Below are 16,552 nucleotides of genomic sequence, written 5' to 3'. Positions count from 1 at the left end.
GCCAAATAGCTAATTCTTGAGAAACATCTGGATGTTTAGTAATGCCTGACTAGATTTTTCTTCTATTTTCACCAAGATATTTTAGCATTATATAAGACAGAGGCACAAATACACAAAATCAAAACTTGCTTTTAGAAATCATCTGGGAAAATCCATTATCTCCAAGGTCAATGCCTAAAAATTATTTGAGTTAGGTATTTTTTCCCATTTTTCTACCCAGCAATAGGAGGTCCTGTAGGGCATAGGAAGGGGAGGTTTCTACAGCTCTATGGACACTAGGTCCACCTTTAGGAACATAATATAGCATTCTCACTAGGGAAGAACTGAGGGAGCAAAAGCTGAGTAAACTATAGCATATGGCTACAATCTATGACTTGTTCATAGTCTATAACCCAGAAAGCTATGGCTATAGTCTATTACCTTTCTGCCTCTGATTTTGTTGCTGTGGCTAAAATATTAGTTACTGAGCTATTTTCCTGGACCTGTGACAGAGGACTGATTTTCATCTTTTTAATCAATCTTATTAGAGACACCACATGGTCTAGTGAATGGGCAGTTGGCTTTGAAGTGAGGAAGATATGGATTCATGTCTCACCTCTGACAAATCATAAACTCTCTGTACTACCAGACCACAAGACTGAGTTTCAAAATAGTTGCTTATCTGTATTGATAGAGGGAATTTCCTCATTAGGAGTTCCTTACACTAATGACATTATGGGTCTGAACAACATCAAAAAAATATATTTAAAAAGTACTGTGAATTCTGCTGTACTTATATCACACATTATATGACCCTTATACCATTACAGCTGAGTGGATATCATCGTTATTATTGTTCCCATTTTGCATCTGAGAATACTGAGCCTTAGTGAGAGTGATTTGCTCATGGTCACACACCAAATAAATGTAAGAGGCAGGATTTTAGCCAAGGGTTTTCTTAGGTAAGTTCAACACTCTATCCTATACTGCCTCTCTGAGTCAGTCTGTATTACTTGTTTCTCTCAGCTGAGCAACTGCAAATGTATCACTTGGAGTAAAAGGGTTTGCAATGTAAATGCAGACTAATCTTCCCTGGGTAATTAGGATCAGTTTGTGAAGAACCCTAAACCCTGAACTCAGCTATCATTCCACTTTAGTCAGAGAAGGTTCTTGGGTGTCTCCAATGCACTCAGCCAACAACTGGGCACCACTATAAATCTCCATGTTCTTATCTCTTTAGGGGTTCATCTCTCTTTTGGCTGAGTGTATTCTGGGGAAGGTAAACTAAACTTGCCCATTGGGGCTGGCAGGTGCCTGTTCTGCTGGGGATGAATGAAGGTTCTCCTTGTCCCCTTTGGCAGTATTGTTGACATCAGGCTGACAGTCCAATAAAAATCAGATCATCCCGGGGGCAGCTAGGTGGCACAGTAGATAAAGCACTGGCCCTGGATTCAGGAGGACCTGAGTTCAAATCCTGCCTCGGACACTTGATACTTACTGGCTGTGTGACCCTGGGCAAGTCACTTAATCCTCATTGCTCAGCCCCCCCCCAAAAAAAAATCAGATCATCCTGAACATCTGGCTGAGCCCATGGTACTGAATCAAGGGCACCCCTAATAAGCCCTGCTAACCCACTCTGATCTAACCTTTGGAAATAAGCCATAGGAAGGCACTCAAAACTCTTCTAGGCTCTTATAAACTTAGTAAATGCTTTCAAAAATAGGGATCCAATGGACCTTCCCTCATAACTCCTTTCCTTATCTCCTCATTGAACATCATCTAGTTTATAATGGAAAATTTCACTCTGATTTATTAAGACAACTAGAATTTTATTTCTATCTGTTTTCCAAGATTTTGCTCATGCCTTCCCTCCAACTCAGGTGTCATTTGTAAATGTAATGAACCAAATTGCCCCCACACTCAAATAGCTCCTCAGTAGGATGTTCATTTCTTAAGAACTTATATTAACTCCTTTCGACCACTATGGCAACTTTTAGTACATCATAGTGCTATAAGACACCTTCCTAAGTGCTTCCTGGAGGGTGATTTAGCACTGGGGAGAAGAGAGTCCAATGACTATCCTCTTAATACCTTTTTTCTTACTTCATAAGGTTATTGACTCTAATTATCTGTGTGAGAAAGAAGGCTGAGTGCTATTTAGTTGTAGATTTCTGTAGTAGGGGGTAATCTTCTCCATTCTATTCCCTTTGTTAGTGCCATTCTTTGATTCCATATTATTGCCCTAAGACATGCTATCACTTAAGTGACAGTGGCTAGGAATTGGTAATTCTTGGGTTTATCACCCTTGACCATCTTTATATTCTTTTCTTCTGAATAATTAATAACTATCTAACTGAAATTGTATTAAATTGTATTCCTTAGTTAACCTCCTTACTAGCTTATAAAGTATTCTAATTCATCAACTAAGATGAAATTTATAAAGCACTCCATAAATCTTGGGATATTTGGAGGAAATAGTAAGGGTCTAGATCAGTGCTGTCAAACTTAAACAAAAATAAATCCCTGCAGATACATGTTGACTTAGAAAACCACAAATTAGCATTATCTACGTTGTGTTGTGTTTGTATTTGTTTCATTTACCATTTACCATTTTAATCTGGTTACACTAGAAAGTTTTACTTCTTGTCAAGACCAATTATTTCTTCAGAGTAGGAGTAGTAATGTCAGCAACTTAGAGAGGCTAAAGGATTTATTAGAGAGATAACTCAAACCCAAGGAATCAAGACTCTATCCACTATGCTAGGCATAATGGTAAAGCAATTCAATTCAATTCAATTCAATTCACTACAACAAGCATATTTTAAGGATCTGCTATGAACCAGACAATGTGGTGAGGACATTGTATTCTAATGGTAGAAAACTATGTACTCATTGTTTTTTGGGTTTTTGGTTTTTTTTTTTTTTTTTTAGTGAGGCAATTGGGGTTAAGTGACTTGCCCAGGGTCACACAGCTAGTAAGTGTTAAGTGTCTGAGGCCGGATTTGAACTCAGGTACTCCTGACTCCAGGGCCGGTGCTCTATCCACTGCGCCATCTAGCTGCCCCATACTCATTGTTCAAAATGAACTCATATTTATTCTAAAATCTACCTCATTTCCTAGCCCCTCCCCTCATTTCTTTCAAGGACACCACCATGATTCTAGTTCCCCAGGTATACTACCCTGGAATTATCCTTGACTCTTGCCTCTCCCCCATCCCTATCCACATCTACTGTCAAGTTCTGTCAATTCTAATTCCATAACATTTCTGACATCCATCCCTCTCCCCTGCCTTCATGGTCTCTACCCTAGTTCAAGCCCTCACCATCTTTCACCTGGACTGTTGCAATCGCTTTCTAATCATCACATGTTCTTTTTATGAACTTTTCTCCTTTTCTGCCTAATTCATTTTCACATCTGTGACATGTCTTGGTCAATACTTGGGCACTGTCAGTTATGTTTTGTTATTCTTTAATTCTAGAACAGATTTTTAGGAAGGTCTGTAATATAGAGAGGTAGAACATCCTGTCGATACAGAGTTGGGCTGAGAGCTAGGAACACCTGGGTTTAACACCTGCTTCTGACATACTAGCTTTTATCACCCTGGCCAAGTCTCTTAACCTCTCAGTGCTCTAGGAAATTCTTTAAGACTGAAAGTTCCAGAGAAGGTGCCAAATTGCTTTGGTAGAAGAAGTTCTCTCATTTAGGATTTCCCTCTATCAACAAAACCACATGACTCGTTACTATCATATCTTATAGGATATACATGCATACAGTGCTTTGCAAATCTTAGTGATATATAAATGCTAGCTATTATATATATTAGTGAGCTATTATTATCTCCAAGACCCTCTCCACTTTTGTCCCTAAAGATGCTGCCTTTAGTTAACCTCAAAACTCTGAAAATAGTAAAACCATCTTCTTTTCCAAAACAGTAGCATAAGGTTATCCTCTTCAAATGTGAGTTCCATCATCTAAAAACCCTGAGGCCTTGATTACATGTATATACTATATGGTTTCTTGGTCCTAGAAAAGTATTCATTCCATCTAAATCAATTTAAGGGGGTAGACAGTGGTATAATTTAAACTGTAGGCCCCGGAGCAAGTATTTGAGAAAGACTATCCTGCCTCTGTACTAAATTTAAAATAAACAGATGTGCAGCAGCCAGCTATCGGCAAAGCTTAGGTGGTATGTACTACTATTAATGCAGATAAAGGACAAAATGGCTATCAGTTATGGTCGATAACAGCCTTGGTAGGCAGGTGCATTTGGAGGTTGCTGTTCCTTTGCACCTAATATGTGAGCCCAATAGCTGTTCCAACAAAGCCCCGTTGAGTTTAACTTAAAACATGTTTTTTCCATTTGTTCCCGTGCTAGTTTTGTTTCCGGCTCTTAATGGTATAAACATTTGCCAATGAAGAAAACATTTCCTTAGCAATCAAATTAAAAAATATGTTCAAGTCTCTGTTGAGAAAAATTTCTATTTTGCCAGGATCATCAGTAAATAGACTTCATTCTTTCCATTTCTAATTTCCGTACTGTGAAAGCTGAAGAAGCAGCAGGCTGACTTGGGTATCCAAGCTTTGAAAAGACAATGACTCAGCGCCATCAAGTGGCAAAAACTGAAGATTTGCCAGATGTACTTAGCTTTCACTGTTTCCCTGTACCCTATGAGAGAAAAGCTTGTGTGTATTTTTTCAGACCTTCTCACAATTTTTTTCTGCTTTCTTTTTGCTTTGATGAGGCTTTTAATAACTAACACATACTTGTAACCTAAGTTCACTTTAGCTTCTGAACAAATATCTTAGAAATAAGCATCTTCAAGACTGCCCAAATGTACCATAAAATGAAGAGAAAATTTGGCAGTCACCTAGAAATTTGATAAGTAAAGATTAATTAATTAATTAATTAATTAATCAAGATTAATTCCTTGTTCACCTTTTATCTTGTTTAGGGTTCTTGGGGGGGGGGGTTGGCCAGAATTAGAAAGATCAACTATCTTCACTAATCAAGTAGATAAGGCTAGGTAATTGCTTATTCCCCTCCTTAAGTTCATTTTAAACAATCCATTCTTAGTGTGTTCCATAGTAGTAAAAGGCAGACATTGAATAAATGTTCCAAGTTGGAATACAAATTTTTAAAAATCATTTGTGTGGTCTGGGGTCAAGAGTTTGGGACATGACTGACGTTTTGCTATTTAAACATCCTCCATACAACTTCTGTTTATTCACTAAATAGTTATTCAGGGGAAAGAATAGAGCTATACAATTTAGATAAGAAATAGTTCCTCTGGTCATGTTGGAGCTCATAAGTATAGTAAGGAGATAATATACTTACTCCAATAACTATGATTGCATGATAAGTACAGTAGAAAAGTAGAGAAAAAAGTAGGAGATAGCATTGGAATTAGGCTTTGAAGTATGGAAGGAAAGATGAGAATTTAATAAGCAAAAAAAGAGGGGGAAGTTATTCCTGGCATCAATAGCTGCATGAGCAAAAGAACAGAGGTGGGAAAGCCAAGGCCACATCCAGTGGGCAGAGAATAGTCCATTTTGGCTGTAATACAGACCACATGGAGGAGAGAAATATGAGATAAAGCTGGAAAGATAGATTATTCAGGACTTTTAATTCTAGACAAAGGAATCTGAACTTTACTTGGGAATCAGTAGAAAGTTATTGGAGAGTTTTGAGGAGGGAAGTTACATGAATAGACCTCTGCATAAGGAAGATTATTTTGGCAAAAGTACAAGATAGGTTAGAGAAGGGAAAGAGTAAATGGGGAAAAACCTGTTGGTAGGCTATTGCATTAGTCAAGGTGAATAGGAATGAGACTCAATAGAAAGTATGGTGACAAGAGAGGAACTAGATGGAAAGAAGGAAGAAAAGGAGGCAGATAGGGAGGAAGGGAGAAAGGAAAACAAAGAATAACTTATCAAGTGCCTACTATGTAGCAGGTGGGCATCTAGTTGGTGCAGTGGATCGAGTGGAAGGCCTGGAGTCAGGAGGGATATACTTAGCAGCAGTATGAAATAGAAACATCTAGGAAGTGGCATGTTGGGCCTGGGTAGAAGCAAGATAAGGTGAAGTAAGGTCACCGCAGTGAAATTTGAGTTATGTTCCTGGGAGAGAATATATAGGTTCTTGTAATTGATTTTAAAAATGAGGAAGAGGAACAGGGAGAAGTAAAAAATGGCACCATGGCTTTAAATATAGGAGACTAAGTGAATGAATAATAGTGCAACTAAACTTAGGAAATTGCAAACAGAAATAATGAATTCCGAAAGAACAAGCGTAGGGGAAAGATTAGATTTGGACATGGAGAATATGTGATGCTAATAGAACAATAAGTTAGAGATATCCAATGCACATTGAAGATATAAAGGTCAGAAAAGAGTTCAGGCCAAAAGATAATAATTTACAAATCACATGCATAGAGGTAGAAGCTAAAGTTACGGCATTCTCCATACATCTTATAGGTAAACTATTCCTTGCTCTTCTAATTTGCTTATGATATCACCCTTTATGTTTAAATCATGTATCCCTTTTGACCTTGTCTTGGTATATGGTGTGAGATGTTGATCTATGCCTAGTTTCTGCCATACTATTTTCCAGTTTTACCAGCAGTTTTTGTCAAATACTGAGCTCTTATTCCTGAAGCTGGGATCTTTTGGTTTATCAAACAGTAGATTACTATAGTCATTTACTACTGTGTCTTGTATACCTAACCTGTTTCACTGATCTATCACTCTATTTCTTAGTCAGTTTCAAATAGTTTTGATGATTGCTGCTTTATAATATAGTTTTAGATCTAGTATGACTAAGGCACCTTCCTTACCATTTTTTTCCATTAATTCCCTTGATATTCTTGACTTTTTGTTCTTCCAGATTAATTTTGTTTTCTTCCTGCTTCAATTATGTTTCTTGTAAAGATAGCATAGGATTTTAGTTTTTAACCCACTCTACTATTTGCTTTCATTTTATGGGAGAATTTATCCTATTAAATTTCACAGTTATGATTATTAACCATGTATATCCCTCAATTTTATTTTCCCTCTGTTTATACTTTTCTCTTTCCCTTCACTCTTTCCCTCCTCATTAGTGTTTTGCTTCTGACTACCCCCTCCCTCAATCTCTTCTCCCTTCTATTAGCTACCCTTCCCTTTTCTTTCCCTTTTCCTCTCCTACTTTTGCCCTCCCGTATATCAGCTCCCTCTCCTTCCCTCTTACATCCCCTTTCCCCTCCTACTTACTTAAGGGTAAGATAAATTTCTATACACAACTGAGTGTGTATGTAAATCACTCTTTGAGCCAAGTCAGGTGACAGTAAGGTTTGAACAATATTCACCCCCTTCCTTCTTTCCCTCTATTATAATAGGTCTTTTGTGCCTCTTCATGTGATATAATTTACCCTTTTCTGTCCCCCCCTTTCCTCTTCTCCCAGGACAATTCTTTCTTTTTCACTCCTTATTTTTTTTATATCATCATATCAAAGTCAATTTATACCCAGACTCTTTTTCTATGTATACTCTTTCTAACTGCCCTCCCTAATAGAGATACAGTTCTCAAGAGTTATAAGTATCATCTTGTCATAGAGGGATATAAATAGTTTCTTCTTATTAAATAACATATTTTAAAATTTCTTTCCTGTTTACTTTTTCATGCTTTTCTTCAGTCTTCTACTTGAAGATTAAAGTTTCTTTTAAGCTCTGTTCTTTTCATCAGTAAAGTTTGAAAGTCCTCTATTTCATTGAATATCCATCTTTTCCCCTGAAAGATTATGAGTTTTGCTGGGTAATTTATTCTTGGTTGTAATCCAAGCTCCTTTACCTTTCAGAATATCATATTCCACACCCCCATACCTTCTACCCCCAATCCTTTAATGTAGAAGCTGCTAAATCCTGTGTAATCCTGATTGTGGCTCATTCATATTTGAATTATTTCTTTCTGGCTACTTGCAGTATGTTTTCCTTGACATCGTAATTCTGAAAATAGGTACAATATTCCTTATAGTCTTCATTTTGGGATTTCTTTCAGAAGGTGATCAGTGGGTTCTTTCAATCTTACCCTCAGGTTCTAGGATATCAGGGCAGTTCTTGATAATTTCTTGAAAGATACTGTCCAGGCTCTTTTTTTTAATATGGCTTTCATGTAGTCCAATAATTCTTAAATTATCTCTCCTGCATCTACCTTCAAAGTCAGTTGTTTTTCCCATAAGGTATTTTACATTTTCTTCTTTTTTTTTTCATTATTTTGATTTTTTTTTGACTGATTCTAAATGTCTCATAAAGTCATTAGCTTCCACTTGCTCAATTCTAATTTTTAAGGAATTATTTTCTTCAGTTAGTTTTTCTACCAGCTTTCCCATGTGGCCACTTCCACTTTTAAAAGAGTTGTTTTCTTCAGTGGATTTTCCCCCCATTTGGACAATTATATTTTTGAGGAATAGTTTTCCTTTCCTAAGGTGCTGACTTTCTCTTGCATACCTTTCATTTCTTTTTTGAATTTTTCTTCTACCTCCCTCATTTGTTTTTTTAAATCCTTTTTGAACTCACTGAGTCTTGAGGCCTCACAGCTGTCCTGCTGTGCCCACTAACCTACTGTGGCAGGAACAAGGGTCCTCAGTTGCTAATCTGTGCTGTGGATAAGCCCCTCTGGATATCCTGCCCACTCTGGGCTGCACTCCCCTTCCACCCAAGTGAGACAGAACTTTCCTGAAGTCCTTCTGAAAAATCTTGATGTGGAACATTATTTCTCTTCATCTTTTGTGGGTTCTGTCACTCCAGAATCTGTTTAGAAGCTTGGCTTAATGTTGTTTTTTAGGGAACCTGGGGAGAGCTTAGGTACATTACTGTCTTTGCTCTGCCATTTTGGCTCCTCTGAGTCAATTAAATTTAAACAGAAAATTCAGCAAAGTAGCAGGATATGAAGCAAAATCACATAAATCAACAGCTTTTCTGTATACTTCCAACAAAATTCAGCAGAAAGTATTTAGAGTAAAGAAGAAATTGACCAGAAACTTACTATTTGGATGACCCTGGGCAAGTCACTGAATTCTCAATCTTAATTACCTCATTTATAAAATGAGGATAATAGTATTTATCTTTCAGAGTTATTGTGAAGATTAAATGAGAAAATGTTCAGTGCTTTGAAAATCTGAAAGTGGTATATAGATGCTAGATATTAGCTGTTAGAAAGAAAAAAACTTGTTCAACATAACTACAGAATGTATAAATTTGGGGGAGGGTCAACCTAGTAAGACATTCATATGAACTATGTAAATGCAACTACAAAACACTATTTACATAAAGAAAAAACAACCAGAATAATTGGAGAGATATCAAATGCTTATGGGTGGGCTGGATAGGTATAATAAAAATGATGATACTACCTTAGTTAATTTACTAATTCAGTACCATACCAAATTACCAAGGAAAAACATTAGAGAGCAGAAAAATAGTAGTAATAAAATTCATCTGGAGGAATAAAAGGTCAAGAATCTCCAGTGAAATAATGGAAAAAGGGGCAGCTAGGTGGCACAGTAGATAGAGCACCAGCCCTGGATTCAGGAGGACCTGAGTTCAAATCCAGCCTCAGACACTTAACACTTAATAACTGTGTGACTCTGGGCAAGTCACTTAACCCCGAATGGCCTCATCAAAAAAAAAAGGAAAGAAAGAAAGAAAAAGAAATAATGGAAAAAATAAAAAGGAAAGGAGTTTAGTAATATAAGATCTCAAACTATTTTACAAAGCAGTGATCATCAAAATGATACCAAATATGTTATTAGTTTTAAAAAATAGTGAGTTTGCTCAATGAAACAAATTTAGTATACAACAAACAAATATCACACAGTTTAATAATCCCAAGCCCCTAAATTCTTGGGCACTTAATTAAGAACTCACTATTCAACAAGAATTGCTGGGAAAACTAGAAAGTAGTCTGGCAGAAAAAAAGGGTTCTAGATCAACATCAGATACCATATACCAAGATTAATTCTAAATGACTGAGATATAAAAGGTCACATCACAAGTAAATCATAAGAATAAGGATGGAAACATTGTGATTGGAACAATAATCTCACCCCTTGCTACATGTGAATTAAATTAGCTCTTCCTTAAAAGGTTTGAGGCCTTCCTCAAGACTTAGCTGACTCATGAGAAAGGCTTGTACTTGTTGATGTTGCTTTCTCATAGTCTGGGTTCAAAGAAGCCACAAGAGTTTCAGGGTGCTCTGATCATTGGCTGATAGTTCATGATGGTTAACTCAGGAAATGGAGTTCATTCAATTGATTTAGCTCAGAATTTTCTGACTGCCTCTCCTTTATGAGTATATATCTGATAAATTTCTTTTATAAAACTATTGAATGACAAGTGTCTTATTTGTGCCAGCCTAAACTATTAGAAGATAAGCCTGAGTCAGGCCTAGCCCAGAACTATTGTAAATAGGCAGTTTTCAAATAAGGAAATTCAGGCTACTGATAGCCATAATAATAATAAAAAAGTTTCAAATACTTAACGAGAGAAATGCAAATCAAAACAATTCTGAGATTCTACCCCACAGCCATCAGTTTGGTGAAGCTGATAAAAAAGAAAATCACAATTATCAGGAATAATGTGGGAAAAGAGAAACACATTGATTTACTACTGGCACTTGTCCAGACATTCTAGAAAGCAATTTAGTGCTGTGTATAATCTTTGACCCAGCAATTCTACTACGAGGTCTATATCGCAAAACAATCAAAGAAAACAAAAAGGATCAATATATACAAAAATATTCACAACAGCTTTTATTTTGGTTGTAGTATAGAAATGGAATTTATGGGGGTGAATATTAAGGAATGGCTGAACAAGTTATGGTTTATGAATATTATGGAAACCAATTATGTTTTAAGATATGATGAAAGGGAGAGTCAGAGAAACTTGAGAATGCTTATATGAAGTGATACACAGTGGAGTGAACAGAACAAAGATAACTTATACAATAACAGTAATATGGTAAAAGCAAACAATTTTTGAGGACTTAAGAATACTCTGATCAAAGCAATTACCTAACTATGATTCCAAAGGACTCATTTAGCAATGAGACACTAGGAAATTTAGATAGCTCAGTGTTTTTGTTTTGTTTGTTTTTTTTTTTTTTTAGAGTGGTGGGGGCAGAAGCAAGATTGCAAGGGGATGAGAAGACATTGCATAGCAAACAAGTAGAACACAAATTTTTAAAAGAAATATAGCAATGAGGTAAAGAGAAATAAGACAAAAGATGGATGGGATAAAAGGATCAAATATAATAGCAATAGTATATTTTTGCAGTGTCTGTTAGATGCAATGCTACAGAGGTAAAGGTGCACTTGGAAATGAAACCCCTCCCCTATCCCTGGACCTCTCCAATTTAGTTTCCTGCTCATTCTTTTTCATTGGGTTCAATGGCAGCTGAGTAGATATCATGTGAAATATATCAGAAATCATGAAAAATGTAAGACACTCTAGCTTGTGTTACCACTCTGGCTGGCCAACATTGCCCTTCAGTGATGAACTCCCAAACCCAAAGAATTCTACAATTTCTCAATTTTATCGGCTATGCTGTTGACGGAGTACTAGTATAAAATAGCACAGAAAATACAAATAGACAAAATAATGCATACCAGAGGCAATGACCTTGCACCTATATCGATTTCTTTTCCTCCCCGCTCCCATCCCACTTTATTTTTAAAGGGAATGAATGGGGAATGCTAAAGAATAGGAGTCTCTAGTGAGAAAGTAGAATTTCAAAGTTTTGGATCTTGAAGAAGATTATATGATTTAATGTTTGATCATTCTAGATAATTCTTCCATAACAGTGGTATCAAATTCAGATAAAAAACTTGCACATTGACTTAGAAAACCACAAATTAACAGTAGCTATATTGTATTGCATTTTTATTTATTTTGTTAAACACTTCCCAATTACATTTAATCTGATCTAGACACACTGAAGCCTTTTCCAGGCCCAACCAATGGTTCTGCATCTAATAGCTTTTCTCTATAGCCTTCCCTCAAGAGTTTCTCATCTTGTGAAATGATGGAAAAAGTAGCTACCTAGTTATTTCATAGAATGCATATTTTAGGTTTCTGGATTAAACAAAATTGGAAAAAGAATGCAATACATTCCAGAATAACCAAATTAAGCTTCTTTTAAGGACTGAGAGCTCTATTTTTCCAAAACCCAAACTTAATCTGAGAAGTTAATCAATAAATGATGCTAATACACAAATGAATTAAAACTTATACAGAGGGGAAGCTAGGTGGTGCAGTGGGTAGAGCACCAGCCCTGGAGTCAGGAGTACCTGAGTTCAAATTCGGCCTCAGACACTTAACACTTACTAGCTGTGTGACCCTGGGCAAGTCACTTAAACCCAATTGCCTCACCAAAAACAAACAAACAAAAAACCTTATACAGAAATATACAAATGAAACTAATGAGATTTGACGTGTACACGATCACTTGTTTCTGTTGAAACCAAGCCAATTTTTCTTCCCGTTCATATTTCGTATAAAAATGAGTTTGGTATAAGAACAAGTGTTCATGGTATAACCCATGGGGCAGAGCAGCTGACAGCTAAATGAATAACAAGAAATGATATACTAACAAAAGAAAGCTAACTAGAACAGAAAAACTTAGGGAGGAGAGGAGAGTGGGGAGCTTTGGATGTGGAGTTTGATTGATAATATAGAAGATGTGGAGAAAGGAGGGCAAAGTTCAAGGCAAATGCACTGGTTCACCCATGTGTTCATTTCTTTCCTCAAAGATCATAGCATTAGTGGTATAGTAGGTGGTGACACAGGGGAGCAGGTCAGCACAGTGTGGAGTTAGTACCTCAGCTTACAGGGCTTGACAGCTGCAAACACACCTGCAGACAATTTTACTTCAGGCTATACAATGCAGGAACTAGTAGTAAAGGATAGCCAGTGATCAAGAAAGCAGCTCCACCCCTTCTGTATCAACCGAAGGCAGTTCCAAGTGAGTTGGGAAAGAGACACAGGGAGGAAGTCTCATTGCAATATATAATAGTGGTCACTATAGCTTGGATAGTCTGGGTTTCTCTCTCCTTGAGTTTTTCTGTGCTTTCGTAGGTAGGCAGTTGGCTGGATCAGATACCCAGGTAACATGCCTGTTTCTCTGTTTTCCTTAAAGAACAGAGGAATTGCCACTGGTGTTTATTTGAAGCTAAAGAAGAGGCTGATGCAGGTACTCACTGGTGCCAGTATGGGCCAAAATAACCTGCCTGTGATCAGAGTGTACACAGACTTAGCTATCTATCACTTATATGGTGAAACACAAATGAGGTATACTATAAATGACAGTTGCAAGAGACTTTAGCAATTACAATCTCCTCATTTTACATTATGTATAGTATGTGTATACATACATGCATACATATAGGTATACATACACACATACATATATGCATATATACACAAAATAAAATATATACACACTTATATGTATATATACACACAAAAGAAAATTTAGACCCGGAAATATAAAGGAATTTGCCTCAAGTCACAAAAATTTAGGTTAAATCAGAATCTGTAATACAGATTTCCTGACACATAATTCAGCATTCCCACACTGACCCATATTGGAATAATTCTTTTCTCTCCAATTCACACATTTTGTCATTGGGCTTTGAAGAATTTTAAATAAGATAGTTGGAAAATTCTGCAATCATTTTCTGATGACCTAGATTCTACTAGTAAATGATACTGAATTAAATAATGAAGTTCAGGTTTACGTTTCCATCTTCCTTCAGTTTATGATAGTTATTAATATTTTCAGAAAGAATTCCCAGTGCTTTAAGCTGACACACAGGCATGAACTTTATACAACATTCCATCATCACTTTCACCACTACCACGGCCATCATCTTCATCAGTAAACATTTATGTACTGGCCATCTGGGGATACGAGACATAAAACAGGATCCTTTCTCTCTGAGAGTTTACAATATAATTGGAGAGACAGGATATAAACATATATAGTGGGTATTTCTAAAGGCTCATCCTTCTTACAGAAGTGACGATAGGAAGAGAGAGCAATGAAATGCCAGGGACAGTAATGGCATACAGACCTTGTTTGCTTATTTGTTCATGAAGAGACTTGTCTCATCATCCCATATAACTTCTTCTTTGTAGATTCTAGTAGAGATGCTTTTGAGCCTGGGAGCTCTTCACGGGAAAGGATGATGCTTGGTAAGGAGATGCACTGGCTTCTGTAGCTCTTCCCAGTACTGCCAACAAAGTCCAGGAAGGGGACAGAAACAAATGACTTAGGACAGATATTAGATGAGATTACTAGTCACAGACCAGATGATCTCTGAGGTATCTTCCAATTTAAGATTTTGCAGTTCTATGAATATTGAATATACTGGTTTCCCTGGAGAAAGAAATTAAGTTTTGAGGCAGATTAGAGATGGCCTTGAATACTCAGGTAGGGAATGTGTCAAGGACCATATTTCTCCTGCCTCTTTGTATCTTTTGAGGGCTAATACTCATGTGATATTTCACCAATTATTTTTGGGTGGGGCAATGAGGCTTAAGTGACTTGCCCAGGGTCACAGAGCTAGTAAGTGTCAAGTGTTTGAGGGTGGATTTGAATATACCTAAGACCAATGTTATTGATAGTAGCCAGGCAACAAGCATTCATCAAGTGCTTACAATGTCCCAAGAACTGTGCTAAGTATTGGGAATACAAATACAAAATAAAGTAAAAGACAGTTTCTGCCTTCATGGCATTTATATTTTTAATGAGGAAAGACCAACACATAAAAGGCAGCTGGAAGGGAGAAGGGCATGATGGCAAAATCTGTAGAGACAGACCTACAGTGAAGAAGAAAATTTAAAAATGGCTGATCTAGGTCTATCCCCAAGATGGAAGCCCTAAAAGCAACTCAGCAGTGGGACAAGGGGCCAGTATGGCAAAGGTATATTGCATAGAACATAAGCCCTCTGGCAATGAGAGAAATGCCAGTGTGAGAGGGCAGGTGAGTTATGGTCAACGAACTGAGATTAAGCCACATCACATTTGAAAAATAACCTTTTAGGGGCAGCTAGGTGGCACAGTGAATAAAGCACTGGACCTGGATTCAGGAGGACCTGAATTCAAATCTGGCCTCAGACACTTGACACTTACTAGCTATGTGACCCTGGGAAAGTCACTTAACCCTCATTGTCCCACAAAAAATAAAATAGTAAACACCATTGGTTTTGTTATTTTTTATGTTTTTAATGTTAATTATAATTAAAATTATATTTACAACATTATGATATTATTAATGTTAATAACAGTTAATGATTAACAGTAAGAGGAAGTCCATAATAACTGTAATTTTTTTTAGAAAAGATAACACTATGTACATGCTGCTCAATTACCCTGTATATTTGGATTTGTTCTTTTCAACTATCTTTTGAATTAGCATAAAGACCAGCTTTGAATTGCTAAAATCTACACGAGCTTTCAAAAACTGTAAAAAAAAAAGACCTGTTTTATTCTTTACAATGCCATCTTTTCCTATTTTTCATTTACTTAAATTATTGTCTAAGTGTGTAAGATGAATGGCATGCTTAATGTATATTTTATGGCATATCAAATGGACTCAGATTACATGGTATATATTTTGCTTCCTTTCCCCCAACTGGGTTTGCATAACCCTATAATTAACTGGAGATGGTTCCCAGCGGTTTCAGGCATTCCACAGTTAGCATGCACAATAATATGCTTCTCTCTTTTTCGCCAGGACCTCGTGGGGAGTGGAGCAAAAATGCTGGTTCCCTGAGATAGATAGATGTAGGCATCTAGGCCTCTTTCTCTCTCCTCATCAAATTCTTATGCTCCTTAATAAATGCTTACAAGTCTAAACTCTTGCTAAATCTTCTAATTTCTTGGTGAGCACTCACTCGTTAGATTTGTAGACAGTATAGCTAGCTAGCAACTTTACAGGTACTTTGAGTTTGACATCAAATTCTCTCTAAAAAAAACCTTCATCTATGACTGGTCACTAACCTCTTATAGTCATTATTTTTCAGGGGTGCTGAAGAGTTTTTGTGAGCACTGGGTAGTTTCTATGAGCTTGTGTCTATATAAAAATAGTCTACAGCTACAATTATTTTAAAGCTTAGAGTAAGCAGCACCTCAGTACACAAACTACAGAACTGTGGAAGACATATTTTGAATGGACTGATCTTAAAAATCAAACCAATTCATGGATATGGATACCAATAGTTTCTTTGCCTTCTGCACCCAAGCCCAACACAATTGGCAGCCCTCTGATTGCTCATTTCAGCAAATAGATATTTCTGTCAGTTCCATGGAAACTAATCTTTATTCCTCCAGTATAAAGAACCATTCTACAACTAAGTAGGGAAGGCATTCTCTTTTGTCCCTTTGACCCAGAGGAACAGGATTCATATTTTCCCTCAAACCCATCCATCCCTCTTTCAAAATCTCCCATTTCTTTTAATGACTCTACTATCTTCCCAGGAATATGATAAACTTGGAAATATCTTTTATTCTTCTGTCTCCCTCACTTCCTACAATCA

The sequence above is a fragment of the Dromiciops gliroides genome, chromosome 6 (genome assembly GCF_019393635.1).
Source record: "Dromiciops gliroides isolate mDroGli1 chromosome 6, mDroGli1.pri, whole genome shotgun sequence".
NCBI classification, from domain to species: domain Eukaryota; kingdom Metazoa; phylum Chordata; class Mammalia; order Microbiotheria; family Microbiotheriidae; genus Dromiciops; species Dromiciops gliroides.
This window is presented reverse-complemented; position numbering follows the sequence as displayed.